General features: G+C 40.4%; 2 long non-coding RNA genes across 2 annotated transcripts in view; one reads left to right on the plus strand and one right to left on the minus strand.

The window, feature by feature from the left end:
• Window positions 1–13,890, minus strand: part of LOC105473668 (uncharacterized) — a 78,175-nt gene that overhangs the window by 50,055 nt on the left and 14,230 nt on the right. The window lies entirely within an intron of this gene.
• LOC112425189 (uncharacterized) overlaps window positions 9,878–13,890 on the plus strand; it is a 33,637-nt gene continuing 29,624 nt past the window's right edge. The window contains exon 1 of the long non-coding RNA XR_011625820.1: window positions 9,878–10,448. This is a non-coding gene — a long non-coding RNA (uncharacterized lncRNA). The remainder of the gene's footprint in view (window positions 10,449–13,890) is intronic.

The raw sequence follows: 13,890 nt of genomic DNA on the forward strand, positions 1-13,890 counted from the left end.
TATGATGAGGGTAACTGTCCTGAAGCAGTGTGAGTTCTTTCACATCCCTGGAAGGTGCTGAGAAGGTTGATGGTCCAGCAGAAGCCTGAAGCTGCCATGAAAGTCTATGGGACTAGGAGCAAGTGGCTGGGGCTCTGGAATCTAGTGGAATCTGTCCATTGAGCTCAAACAGACCAATGGGACCAAGTACACACACCTGTCTCCCAGGCCAAGGAGCAGAATTGTCCAGCTACTCCACAGCAGAGAGGAGAAAGGCTCAAGAGGACACTGGATGGGTTTAAGGATTCCATCTCTCCTCTGCTGCCACAGGGTCACTGACCCATAGACCTTCCCTCAAACCCCCAGATACCATCTTGGAGGAAAGAAGCAAAGGCCATCTTGAAGACTTAACATTTTTCCCCAGAGATCTTATATCCCTATAGAAATATTACAAGTATTACATCAGTATGAAATGAGTGCACTGGACAAAAATTAAGGTTGTTTCTGTACTACTCAGCAGATGGAGTTCGTGAGGAAAACTAGAGAAAAAATTCATTTTTATTGCAACTGAATGTTGTATGAATATATTTGAATTCTTCACAACAACCTTATGAGGAAAGTACTATATTGACTCTGTAAAAAGATAAACGTAGGCACATTAAAATATTAAAGAGTTAAGTTGATCAGACAGGGCTCACAAATTGAGCAGCTGCAAGCCACAGGTTATTTGGGGCTCCACTGAAGAGCATAAAGGGAAGGCCTTTTTATAGAGTGAATGCAGAAGCAAGGCAAATAAAATATTTGGTTAAAATGAAGCAATAGTCTTATTTAGATCATTCCAGTGAAAAGTCCCTAGCGAGAGGTTAGTTGGTGGTTTTTGATTGGCTAATCTTAGGTTTCATTTTACCTTTTACACTGAGCTGGATTTCAGTCTGTTTACCTAGGAACCCAAGGCACTGAATTATTTTAACAACTCCATTTTTTTTTTTTTTGAGTCAGAGTCTCACTGTCACCCAGGCTGGAGTGCAATGGCGTGATCTCAGCTCACTGCAACCTTCGCCTCCCAGATTCAAGTGATTCTCCTGCCTCAGCCTCCTGAGTAGCTGTGATTACAGGCTCATGCCACCACACCCAGCTAATTTTTGTATTTTTAGTAGAGATGGGGTTTCACCATGTTGGCCAGGCTGGTCTCAAACTCCTGACCTTGTGATCTGCCCACCTCAGCATCCCAAAGTGCTGAGATGCTGAGCTATCACACCCAGCCAACTACTCCATTTTATAGACAAGGAAATTGAGGCTCAGAGAAGATAAGTGACTTATCTAAGGTCACAAAGTTAACAGGTGGCTGGTCTTGAATTTTAACCCAATGTGACTTTAAAACCTCCATGCTTTTGATCACCGCAAGATACTACTTTCTACAGTGGTACATGCAATAAGAAGTATAGATACATTTTCAGGATAATATGGAGAAGGAAAAGATGATTTCTAGAAAGGGAGAACCAAAGAAAGCTCCTTGGAAGAGGTAACAATTGATTTTATCTTTCCACCAATGTTGTTCATCTTTTCCTCTTTAACATACAGTGGTAGGCAATTGTCGGTTTTGTCAACTAACTTGAACATCTGGATCACCTGTTTGTTTCTACTGTCTTCTTTCTCTCAGTTTTTCAGTTATGTGAGCCTGTCTTTTGTCGTACCTCGTACATTTTAATGGCAGGCCAGACATTACCTACGCAAAATTGTAGAGACTTCAGATGATAGCTTCTTTCAGAGAGGGGATACCCTCCCCCTGCTGTACAGACAGAATGGTGGCTGATCATGTTAATCCAATTAGTGATTTGCTGAGTCAAGGTTGAATTATAGCTCTCGTAAGTCTCAGCGCTCCACAGGTTCATCTCTGACCTCCTGGATTTCCAACAAAGGCCCTTTTGTATTCTGCAAGAACCCTCCCCCAGCCAGTAGTAAACTCTAATCTTAGTCTTACAAGAATGCTGAAAAACTGCACTCTGCTCTTTAGAGGCAGGTTTTCCACTTGCATTTTAGAATCCCTGCTCTGAAGCAACCCAGTAGGCAGCAACATTCCTCAGGTCAAAACAGGCTGTCTTGTTTGAGGCCCTTTCAAATCTTCCACTAACACTCTTATTTTCTCTATTCTGAGCAGTCTTTTGCCAGCCTTTGCACTGCATTTCGCACTGGGTTCTCAGCCTCCTGCAAAAGGCCCTACTGGTAAAAGCAGCTGCAGAAGCCAGCTCATTCTCCTCAAGTTTCTCTCTCCAGTGCATTAGCCCTTCCAGTGTTCCCTGTCTCAGCAGCTCTCACCTTCCCTCAAATAGGTAATTTCTGCATTGTATTTGGCTTTTCTAATTATTCTAGTTGAGGGTGCTGGTCTGCTGACCATTTACCCAGAAGAGGAAGTAAGTATAACTGGAAGGGTAGAGGGATAGGAATATGTCAAGTGACCTGCTTTAAGAAGCACCAGTGATCTCCCTGTCACCAAATCCAGTGGTGTTTTGCTTATCCTTAACCTCCCTGGTCTTTCTGTATTATCTGGTTTCTCTTCAGGGGCTCTGCATTCTTTATCTTTCTTTCTTCCAGAACTTTGCCCCTAGTTTCTCCTCTAGCTCCTCTTTCATGCATATTGTTACTGGTGTAACTTGAGACTCAGTGTCCATCACTCTTCTTCTACACATCCTTCCTTGTAAATCTCCAGTCGCTGGGCTTTAGCAGTCTCCCTGTGTGGATAATCCTGGCTCCTCTGCTAAGAGCCTGGAAACTCTAATCTCACACTGATAGCCATTTATATTTGCCCATCTGGACGGAAGCAATTTGCAATCTCTTCCTAAAGAGAAAGAAGAGGCACAGGTGATTCTACAAGTAGGGGTAATCTCTGAGAAAGCAGAAATGCTGATGCTAAGAATGGGAGAGAGGTTTAGAGGAGGCACTGGCCTGCAGGAGATAACACTTTACAAGCAAACGAGAGGGAAGAAAATTATGAAAATACGATTTTCCAGGGAATGTAAGAGACTTATATATAATCATTATGAGATGTGTAAAGAGGCTGGGTGCGGTGGCTCAGCCTGCAATCCCAGCACTTTGGAAGGCTGAGGTGGGTGGATCATGAGGTCAGGACTTTAAGACTAGCCTGGCCAAGATGGTAAAACCCTGTGTCTACTAAAAATACAAAAATTAGCCAGGCATGGTGGTGTGTGCCTGTAATCCTAGCTACTTGGGAGACTGAGGCAGATAATTGCTTGAACCCAGGAGGCAGAGGTTGCAGTGAGCTGAGATTGTGCCATTGCACTCCAGCCTGGGCAACAGAGCGAGACTCCATCTCAAAAAAAAAAAAAAAAAAAAGGAAAAATGAATATGTGTAAAGATTCTTGGAAATAGATGTTACAAGGTGAAAAAGTTTCATTATAAATTATAATATGCAAGTACCTTAATATGTAGACATTATATAGATAGTATTTCAAATTAGTAGGGAAAATAAAGATTATTTAATAAATAGTTTTGGAAATAACTGGTAAGCCATTTGGAAAAAAATAAAATTGTATCCAAACCTAAAACTTTAAACTTTAAATTAGAATAAATTTCAGACAGATTAAATATATAAAAGTAAAAAATAAACCTGGCTGGGTGCGGTGGCGCACACCTGTAATCCCAGCACTTGGGGAGGCCAAGGCGGGTGGATCACCTGAGGTCAGGAGTTTGAGACCAGCCTGGCCAACATGGCAAAACCCCATCTCTACTAAAACCACAAAAATTAGTTGGGCATGGTGGTGCCTGCCTGTAGTCCCAGCTACTCAGGAGGCTGAGGGACGAGAATTGCTTGACCAGGGAGGTGGAGGCTGCAGTGAGCCAAGATTGCACCATTGCACTCCAGCCTGGATGACAGAGCGAGACTCTGTTTCAAAACAAAACAAAACCCTAAATGAGTAAAAAGGAAGCCATAGGATAGATTTTTTTTATAATCTTAGACTGAGAAAGTCCTGACTGAAAACACAGAAGCCATAATAATAAATTTATTTTTTAAGACAGGTTCTGGTTCGGTCACCCAGGCTGGAGTGCAATGGTGTGATCATAGCTCACTGTAACCTTGAGAATTCCTGGGCTCGAGCAATCCTCTTACCTCAGCCTCCTGAGTAGCTAGGACTACAGGTGCACGCCACCACACCTGGCTTTTTTTTTTTTTTTTTTTTTGTAGAGATGAAATCTAACTATGTTGCCCAGGCTGACCTTAAACTCCTGGGCTCAAGAGATCCTTCTGCCTTGGCCTTCCAAAGTGCTGGGATTACAAGCACAAATAAATAAATAAATAAATAAATAAATAAGAATTTTAAAAATGCTAATAGTAAAGTTACAAGATTGGGAAAATATGTGCAACTGAAGTCACAGATAAATCACTAATTTTCCTCTTGTCTATGGAGCCCTTATGAAGCAATAAGGAAAAGACCAATAACATGCTCAATAAGAAAGACTAAGAGTTCAAACACTTTACAGAAATACAAATTACCTTCAAATATATGAATAGATTCTGAATCTCACTCGTAATACAAGAAATACAAATTAAAACTACACTGAGATACTATTATTTACCTAACACATTAAGGTAACAAAGGTTTACAAAAAAAGGTTGGCAACACACTGGATCAGCAAAGGTGTGAGGAAATTCGTACTTTCCACATTACTGAGAGGGTTTTAAATTGGTACAATCTCTAAGAGGGGAAATGTAGCAATTTCTGACAAAATTGCAAATGTTCATATCCTTGTATCCAGCATTTCCCATTCTAGGACTTTATTTTTGATGTAAATTTGCTGATATATAAAATAATACATTAATTGTAGCATTATTTGTAATAGCAAAATTTGGAACAACATGAATGTCCATCTATAGGGGAACTGGATAAATAAGGTATGCTTTATTCATGCAATAGAGTGTAGTGCAGTCATAACAAAGAATAAGGTAGTTCTTTATGTACGGATACAGAACATTCTTCAGATATTAAGTAAAAATATCAAGATGCAGAACAGTGTGTGTAGTATGCTACCCCTTCTGTAAAAATTTTCACAAAAGAATATCTGTATGTACTTATATATTTTAATATGTCTAAATAACTCTGGATGGGTTAATAAGAATGTAGAACTTGGTTTTCCCCAGGATGGGGAACTTGGTCACTGAGCACTGGATGGAAGGAAGTTTCCTTATCATATATCCTTTTGTACATCTGAATTTTAAACCATGTGACGATATTTTCTAATAAAAATGAATTAAACTATAAAATATCTTTAGGAAACTAAACATATTTTTAAAACGTCGGTGCCCTCAGATGGAAGGTTGTTTGCTAGCGAATGACTTTCCACGAGGTGGGAAAGATAAGAGAGAGCCTGGTTAGCTTTTAAAGAACGTAATTGGAGAGTTTTCCCAATAAAGAAAAGAAAACACACAACCCTTCTCCGATTATCAGTGCTTCCTCCCATGCCTTGGCTATAAAAAGCTTTTCTCCTTTGCTTTGCTCACAGAGCTACACATTTCCTGCCTCTCAGCTGTCTGTGCTTGCTGATGTCTGACCTAAATGACCTTAACATAGCCAACCAGGGTGACAGTGACACTACTGAGAAACGCCTGAAACTTTTTTTTGAAAGCTCAATGCTGGGTAAGCTACTACTACTGAAGCACATGTGCACTTGTGTGCTATTTAGTGTGTCTGTGCTCTTTCCTTTTTGTGAGTTTTCTGAGGACTCAGTCAGTTAACATCAAAGGGCTCCTGTACCTTTAACTTCCCTCTCAAACTGGTGCTCCAGAAACTGCTCATTTTCCCTTAAAGAAGTCAGATGCTGGAGATCTAGAACAGAGAGGACCATCCTTTTACTAATCCTGTGTTTGCCATCTTTGACAAACTCTCACTGTGACCATCTTCCTCCAGCATGGTTTTAGGGGTATATACCTTTGTTCTAGTCTCAGTTCTCTACTAAATAGTTTTGGTCTAGTCTTGGCTTAGTCTCAGCTCTGCTAGCTATGTTAACATTGAACAAGTCAATTTACACTTTTGGAACTCATCTGTGAAATTAGGAGATTAAAATAGAAAATGTGTAGGTCTATCCACATCTGAAACTCTAGGAGTTGGTGGGTGGGGGTGGGAGAATTCCCTTCTCTAGCACATCTCCAAAGTAAATAAAATGACATTGCTCTTTCTATTGAAAGTGGCAGTCATTATTCTAAAAACTTGAGGAGTCTTTGGAATGAGAACTTTCAATCTGCATAGTCAAAATAATACATAGTTCTAAAAGACTGACATATAAGGCTACAGTAAAAAGACAAGTGACAGAAGAGCTCAAGGATCTGTAAAAATTTAGAGTATGGCAAAGAAGGCATTTCAAATCATTAGAAAGACTATGTGGACTATCCAGTCCAAAGGTTATTGGGACAACTTGTTGACAAGTTAAGAAAAAGCTAGATTCCCTACCTCACTCCACACATCAAATAAATTCCAAATGGTTTAAAAATATAAATGTAGAAAACAAAAGATGATAAAAAAGTACAGATAAAAAAATTATATCATTTTGGAATTAGGAATTCCTTTCTAAGCATGATTTAGTAGTAAGAAATATTAAGGAAATCATTGAATACTGGCCACTTAAAACTTCTATGTGTCTAAACTACATACCATAAGTTATGAAAAACTGAAAAAAGAATTCACAACATATGACAGCAAAAGGTTAACATTTTTGAATTGTGAAGAACTCTTGGAAATCAATGAAAAGGTAAGATACAGTTAAAACATGGTCAGACGAGTTACACAAAAAAGGAGAAATGCAAATGGCCAACATGAAAGCTATTTCACCTCACTAGTATAAAGAAAATGCCAATAAAAATAAAAATGAAAATGCCTTTTAACCTATAAAACTGAAAAAGGTTTAAAAGAATGATAATAACTAGTGCTGACGAAGGCATGAGATAATAGGTACTTTCATACACTTTAAAGGGAATGTAAATTGAGTCACGCTTTCTGGAGGGCAATTTAGCAAATTTAAATAGTATTTTTAAATGTATATACTCACATTTAAATGTTCGACTCTAATAACTTATCCTAAGGAAATAGCAGGATAAATGCATAAAAATGCCTGTACAAGAATGTTCGTTAGCACATCATTTATCATAATAAAACATTGGCAAACCTAAAGATTTGTCAAACAGGAACAGAAAGCTATGAAATAATTTTAAAAGATGGACAGAGATGTCTTCAATATATTAAGTGAAACAAGAGATTACGTAATGAAATATACAGTATGATCATATTTACATATATTTTATGAAAACCAAATGTTAATAACTATGATCTCTGGATGTTCTGAATAATAGGCATTATTACTTTACTTTAGGCTTATGCTTACTTTTATTTTCTGATTAATCAAAAATAATGAGCATGTATTATTTTTATCATTAGGAGAAGCAATAAAACCATAACCCTCCTTCCAAAACTCATGAATGAGCCTTAGAGATGAAAAGAAAACAATTGTAAATGAGCAATGCAAATATTTCCATGACACAGTCACCATAGCAAAGTGACCATAGGAATAATGTTTAATACTAATCATCAGTGTCTGTCAAATGTCTCGGCAAGATTTGCTTCCTCTACTGCAGATGGAAAGCTGAATTTTCCAGTGACTGTCCCATGAAGTTGCCACTTCACAAGGTGGGTTCCAGCAATAATATTTTGAACAAGATCTGACATGGTCTTTGGTCTCCATTTTCCACAGAGAAAAGACACCCAAGTCAGAAGCAGCCTACGGTTGTCTTTCTGTCTATCTCACTCTCTTTATCCACCCACCTCCAATCTCATTCCCTCCTTTTCTTCCTTTACCTTTTTCTCTTTTTCTTCTCTCTTCACCCTCCTTCTTCTCTGCCTTTCTTTCTTTCTTTTCACGCGTTCTTTCATCAGACATTTCCTGAGAGCTTTTTAGGATAGCAAGCACTGTTCTGGGCACAGAAAGCAAGTTCAGGACCATCATGGGAGCGTGGGAAATAGTACTTTTCAAGGTCAAATAGTACCAGGATTTGGGGATTTACTTTACTTAATACTGAAATGCTTGGATTGATATTGTTATTACAGTTTTAAACATTCAGAATTCATAAACTTTAAAGCTTCATTAAAATGATATGTACAGTACTTTTCAAGAGCACACATTTATAGCACACATTAAAACCTGTTTCAAAACATGAAGCAAATGTGTGTGTTTATAAAGGTATAAGCATAACCATACAGTCTTATGCTATTACAAATCAGCAGACAAATGAAAAAGATAATATGAAAAATAGTACTCATAAAATGAAATTTTGATTAATTTGAAAAAAGCCATCATTGAAATACTAGAGTAGCAATATACATTTGACTGTTTTTAACAGCACAATTTTTAAAGCAAAGTGCTTCAGTGTATTGCCAGTGTAGTTTTATGCAAATTGTTCCAACTGTTGAAAATCCTCTTTCCAACTCTGTGCTAGTGAGTGAACAGTGAAGAGATAGTAAGGATTAACTGCAAATTATTTCCCTCTGGCTGGGCATGGTGGCTCACGCCCATAATCCCAGCACTTTGGGAGGCTGAGGAGAGTGGATCACCTGAGGTCAGGAGTTTGAGACCAGCCTGTCTAACGTGGTGAAACCCTGTCTCTACTAAAAATACAAAAATTAGCTGGGCATGGTGGAGGGGTGCCTGTAATCCCAGCTACTCGGGAGGCTGAGGCAGGAGAATCACTTGAACCTGGGAGGTGGAGGTTGCAGTGAGCCGAGATCACACCACTGCACTCCAGCCTGGGCGACAGAGTGAGTCAAAAAAAAAAAAAAAAAAAAAAAAAAAAGTATTTCCCTCTGACTCATTCACCTTCAAATTATGATTTCTTGCTTTATACCACAGGAGTTGTGGGGATTCTCAGGAGTTGTGTATGTGTGTGTGTTGTGGTATGTGTGTAGTGTATGGTGAGTGTGTGCGTATATGCATATAAGTGTGTGTGTGTGTAAAGTGTCTATGTGTATGTATGTACACATGGTATGGGTGAGGGTATTGACGTGGATAACTGTGTGGTATGTGTGAATGTTGAGGGAGCTGTGTATGTGTTTGTACATGGCATGTGTGGTGAGTAGGCGTGGATTACCATGTGTGGTCTATGTGCATGGGTGAGGCGTGTGTGGTCTTGGGTGGGATTCTTGCAGGGAATGGCCAAGCTCTCAAACTCTGCAGCTGGACTCTGAATGTGGATCTTTCTCCACCTAATTTTGGCTAACTGTGATCAGAAGGCTGAGTTCAGTGCTTTGTTTACACTTGCAGGGGCGAATTGCCCTAAGACCAACAGCACTAGTTGGTGAGGCCCAAGGACTGATAAAGAGGGTCTCCAAGTCACTCTTGCAGCTGCAGAAGGGGACCTGCCTTGCTGGAAAGAGGCCTCCAGGAGACTCTGGGAAGCCCCAGGGGATGTCAGAGAACCAGGACTGGAGGGTGCCTCAGAGAGTATCCAGACTAGCATTTGTCAATCTGAGGACTTTACATTTTAGTGGGTAGTAAAATCCATTTACTGGATATCTAAGAGCTATTTGGAAGAACAGAATGAAATGCAATAGAACAGACTAGAATGAAAATAGTGTACATTGTACTACTAAGAATAAGTATAGATTCTTGGAACTTCTGTTTCAATACTCTCTCTCTCACTTGTGTGTGTGTGTGTGTGCTGGGTTATGATGTAAGATGAATTTGTCATCATTGGTTGTAGTTATTTTACATTTTTATTTTACAGTGAGAAAACAGAGGGTACCTGAGGTAAAGTGACCTGCCTTCTAAGGTCACAGTGAATTACAGGAAGAGTCTTTCCATGACAGCACATGTTCCAAGAGCCAAAAATGAGTCACTAGAAAGGACCAGAATAAAGACTTCTCTTTCTACTAAAGAAAGAGTCTTTTTGAGGGAAATAGTATTGCTTCTCAAAATATTTAAACTTGTTGCAATTTCCAAAGGAGGGAATTAAATAAGTTGAGTGATGTTTAAAGTCCCCTTTGAGTTTGATCATTCTAAGTTCTATTATTTTAAGGAGGTCAGAGAGAGAGAGAGAGAAATAAAGAATGTAGGTGACTCAGTTGTGGTCTATGGGAAAAACCATTTTTATCTAGAAACAGTCAATATGAGTTCAAGGTTTCCCTTTGTCACTGTGGGTGCTGGGGCAAGTCATTGGCGATCTCCCCACAACTACTACATTCTTCCCATTTCACAGATGTCTTGCAGGAGTCCAATGTGCTCATGCATGTGAAATCCTTGGAAAAGCACAACAGTGAGGCAAGAACTGCTGTCAGTGATTCCCTCATGACCTGTTCTGGTCTTTGCATGCCACCTTGGAGCCAGTCTTTGCAGTGCCAGGTATGGACACCTAAGACCCACCTGGGCACCCTTCATTGACCTACACAGGGTGACTTAATGTGCTTCTTACCCAGGTGAGAATTTGAGTTAATTATTACATATTTAAGGGTTTTTTTTTCCGGTTAGAAACATGCAATGATAAGATTCTTCTAGGAGCATTAAAATCAAAACAAAACCTTGGGCTGAGTGAAACCTTATATCCTGACTTTGTCAGCCACTGTATCTGCCCACATAATGACGCCTGTAGCCAGAACTCCCCTGTCCATCTCTCCAGTCTATATCTTGACCACTGCCCCCATCACTCTGAGTCCAGATCCAGACACACTGGGCTTCTCAGAGGTCTTCCAATATTCCATGCTTCCTCTTTGCCTTTGCACACGCTGTTCCCTCAGCCTGGAAAGCTCTTCCCTCCTCCTCTTCCCTCTTAATACACGTGCTCAGCCATCAGATCTCAGCTGAATTGTTACCTCTCAGAGGCCAAGTTCTAAGCCCTGTGATAAGCTTCATAGCACGGTGCCTTTGAAGAGTTATAAATACAATTTTACATTCATTTGTGGATTGTTTGATTTCTGTTCATCTCCTCAATTAGACAATAAGCTCTATGAGGGCAGGGAGGTTTTCTGTGTTTATCTCCTGCTGTATCCCCAGAAGCAGGACAGTGTCTATCACGTTGTTAGGTGCTCAAAAACGGTATGCTGAATAATTAACATGTCTGTAGGTCTATAGCTCACACTCAGAAGGCACATATTTCCTGCCCATTTCTGCTCAAGTTACATGATAGGCACTGAATAAACAAGGCTGTTCTTGAGCAATTTATTTGAATGTCGTAAATATGACTACAGATGCTTCTTCTGGAGAAGGTCTGCCTCAATCTCAACCTCTTTATTGCAGGAAGATTCTGTATTCTCAGTAGGTATACTCTGCATTTTTCTGACTAACCAACCATTTGAGATGCTGCAGGCTCTTCCTGCTGCTCTGTAACCCCTCAGTAGCTGAGAGGGGAGGGAATGGGAGTGAACCCTGGTTTACTATCTTCTTTTCATTTCTCACTCACTGTATACAGTGGAGATTCCAAAACGGTTGGCATTGGTCTGATAGGTATCACCCTGTTACTTGGATTCATTAAGCATCTATCTAGGAAGAAGTGTTTGGGCACCTGGCTATGCAATATTTAATAAAGAACATTTGTGTAGCATTTCACACAGCACCCCAGCCTGTATTACTTGATTTTAACTTCACAATACTATTGTGAGAAGATAGCATTTTCCAAATTTTACACACAAAATCCAAAGACTTTTTAAGTTACTTGTCTAAGGTCACACAGCAAGTATTTTTAAGAGCAAACCTGGTTCTTTCAATTTCAGTGTTTTATGTTAATATATAACATGCCCTTGGTACCTATGTTTGGCAGGCTCCATAACACATCATAATTATTCCTTATATTTTACAGCATTTCTTTTTTTCCAAATGTGCTATGTTAATTCATGTGATACAATAACTTCCTGAGGTAGGTGGGGCAAGTACTCATCTCATTTTTACAGATAAGTGAGTAGGTTTCCAGTGGCTAAATGACACATCTCATTAGTAGAATGGCTCAAGATAAATTTCGGTTCTCTGCTGTCCAGGTGACTACCTGTGGTAGACAGAATGGCTCCCCAAAGATGTCCAAATCCTAACCCCCAAAACCTGTGAATATGTTACCTTACATGGCAAAAGGGACTTTGAAGATGTGGCTAATTTAAGAGCCTTGAGATAGGGAGATTATCCTGAATTATCTGGGCGGGGTCAATGTAATCACAAGCGTTCTTATAAGAAGGAGGCAGGTGGGTCAGAGTTGGGGAATGAGCTATGATGATGGAAGCAGGGGTCATAGTCAGAGAGAGAGTGGGCGAGCTTTGAAGATGCTATGCTACCAGCTTTGAAGGTGGAGGAAGGAGCCACAAGCCAAGGGATGGAGGTGGCCTCTAGAAGCTAGGAAAGGCAAGGAAACAGGTTCTTCCCTGCAACCTCTAGAAGGCAAAGGCCTCGCAGACGTCTTGATGCTAGAATTTCTGAGTTCCAGAACTATAAGATAGTACATTTGTGTTGCTTTAAGCTACTAAGTTGTGGTAATTTGTTACAACAGAAATAGGGATCTAATACACCACTCTGAACAATGACTGACCTCAGCAGGGAAGATAGTACATTTGTGTTGTTTTAAGCTACTAAGTTGTGGTAATTTGTTACAGCAGAAATAGGGATCTAATACACCACTCTGAACAATGACTGACCTCAGCAGGGAAGGAGACAATCAGACTACTTCCCGTTAACCCAAAACCCCAGGCCTGGAGGGAGGAGGGCAGGTCAGACCCGGGGCAGGTCAGAGACAGGCCTTGGGATGCTGAGAGGCCAGTACTCTGCAAGCCTCTGCTGTCACACAGGGAGATGTGGGCCTGCTGTTCTTCTTGCTAAAGTCTTCCAGTGGCCTCCCAGGGCATGGGGAGTAAACCCCAAACCCCCTAACACAGCCCACCTCTCTAGCCTCATCTCAGCCCATCTCTCCCTCAGTCACCACACTGCAGATGTTCCTGCCTTCTTCCTGTTGCTAGTCTTGCCTTAGAATCTCACAGGGAACCTTCTGATCACCTCCTCAGGGAGCATGTACCTGACCACTTCTCCAAAGTGTCCCCCAGTCATTCTCTGACAACTACTTTTGTTTTCTTTATAATGCCCGGTAATACCCGTGACTTTATTTTTTAATATATTTTTTAATTTTTAGTTCTGGGGTACATGTGCAGGATGTGCAGGTTTGTTACATAGGTAAACGTGCGCCATAGTGGTTTGCTGCACCTATCAACCCATCACCTAGGTATTAAGCCCAGCATTCATTACCTATCTTTTCTAATACTCTCCCTCCCCCTACCCCATCCCCCAACAGGCCCCAGTGTTGTTCACTCATATTGTCTGTGTCCCTCACTAAAATGTATACCCATGAGAACTATCCATGTCACAGCTCTGTCCCAAGTGCCTGAGTATGTTTCCCATTCAAAAAGTATTTGTTGAATGGATGAATAGACCTGAGGCAGCCTTCCAACAGGAGCACCTTTCTTCCAGCATCGTCTCTAGCCCTGCAAGAGGAGTTTCTGCTTAGATAATATGAATGCCGAGAACCATCAGAATCTTTTTCTCTGCAGGATTCCTGGCTGCCTTTAGACATAAGCCTGGCACTCACGTCTGGGCCATGGTGTGCTCTTGTTGAACATAATTTCCATAGAACAGCAACATCAGATACAGCCACTCTGTGACTGTAATGGAGCAAAAGAAAACAAGATGACCCTATAATCTGTCTAGACCCAGACAAAAATAAGAACATTGTCCAAACCACAAGAATGACCAAAGATGCTCCTTTCCTGGCTAATATGAGCCACTTCTGCTTCTTTATTAATTATACCTTTAGCCTCATCCCATTCCTTCTACCTTCTAGGTAAGAATTATTAAAAATCCCAGTCCTAAGATACCCAGTCCTAGAATTACCTC

Source organism: Macaca nemestrina, chromosome 7 (assembly GCF_043159975.1).
Source record: "Macaca nemestrina isolate mMacNem1 chromosome 7, mMacNem.hap1, whole genome shotgun sequence".
NCBI classification, from domain to species: Eukaryota; Metazoa; Chordata; class Mammalia; order Primates; family Cercopithecidae; genus Macaca; species Macaca nemestrina.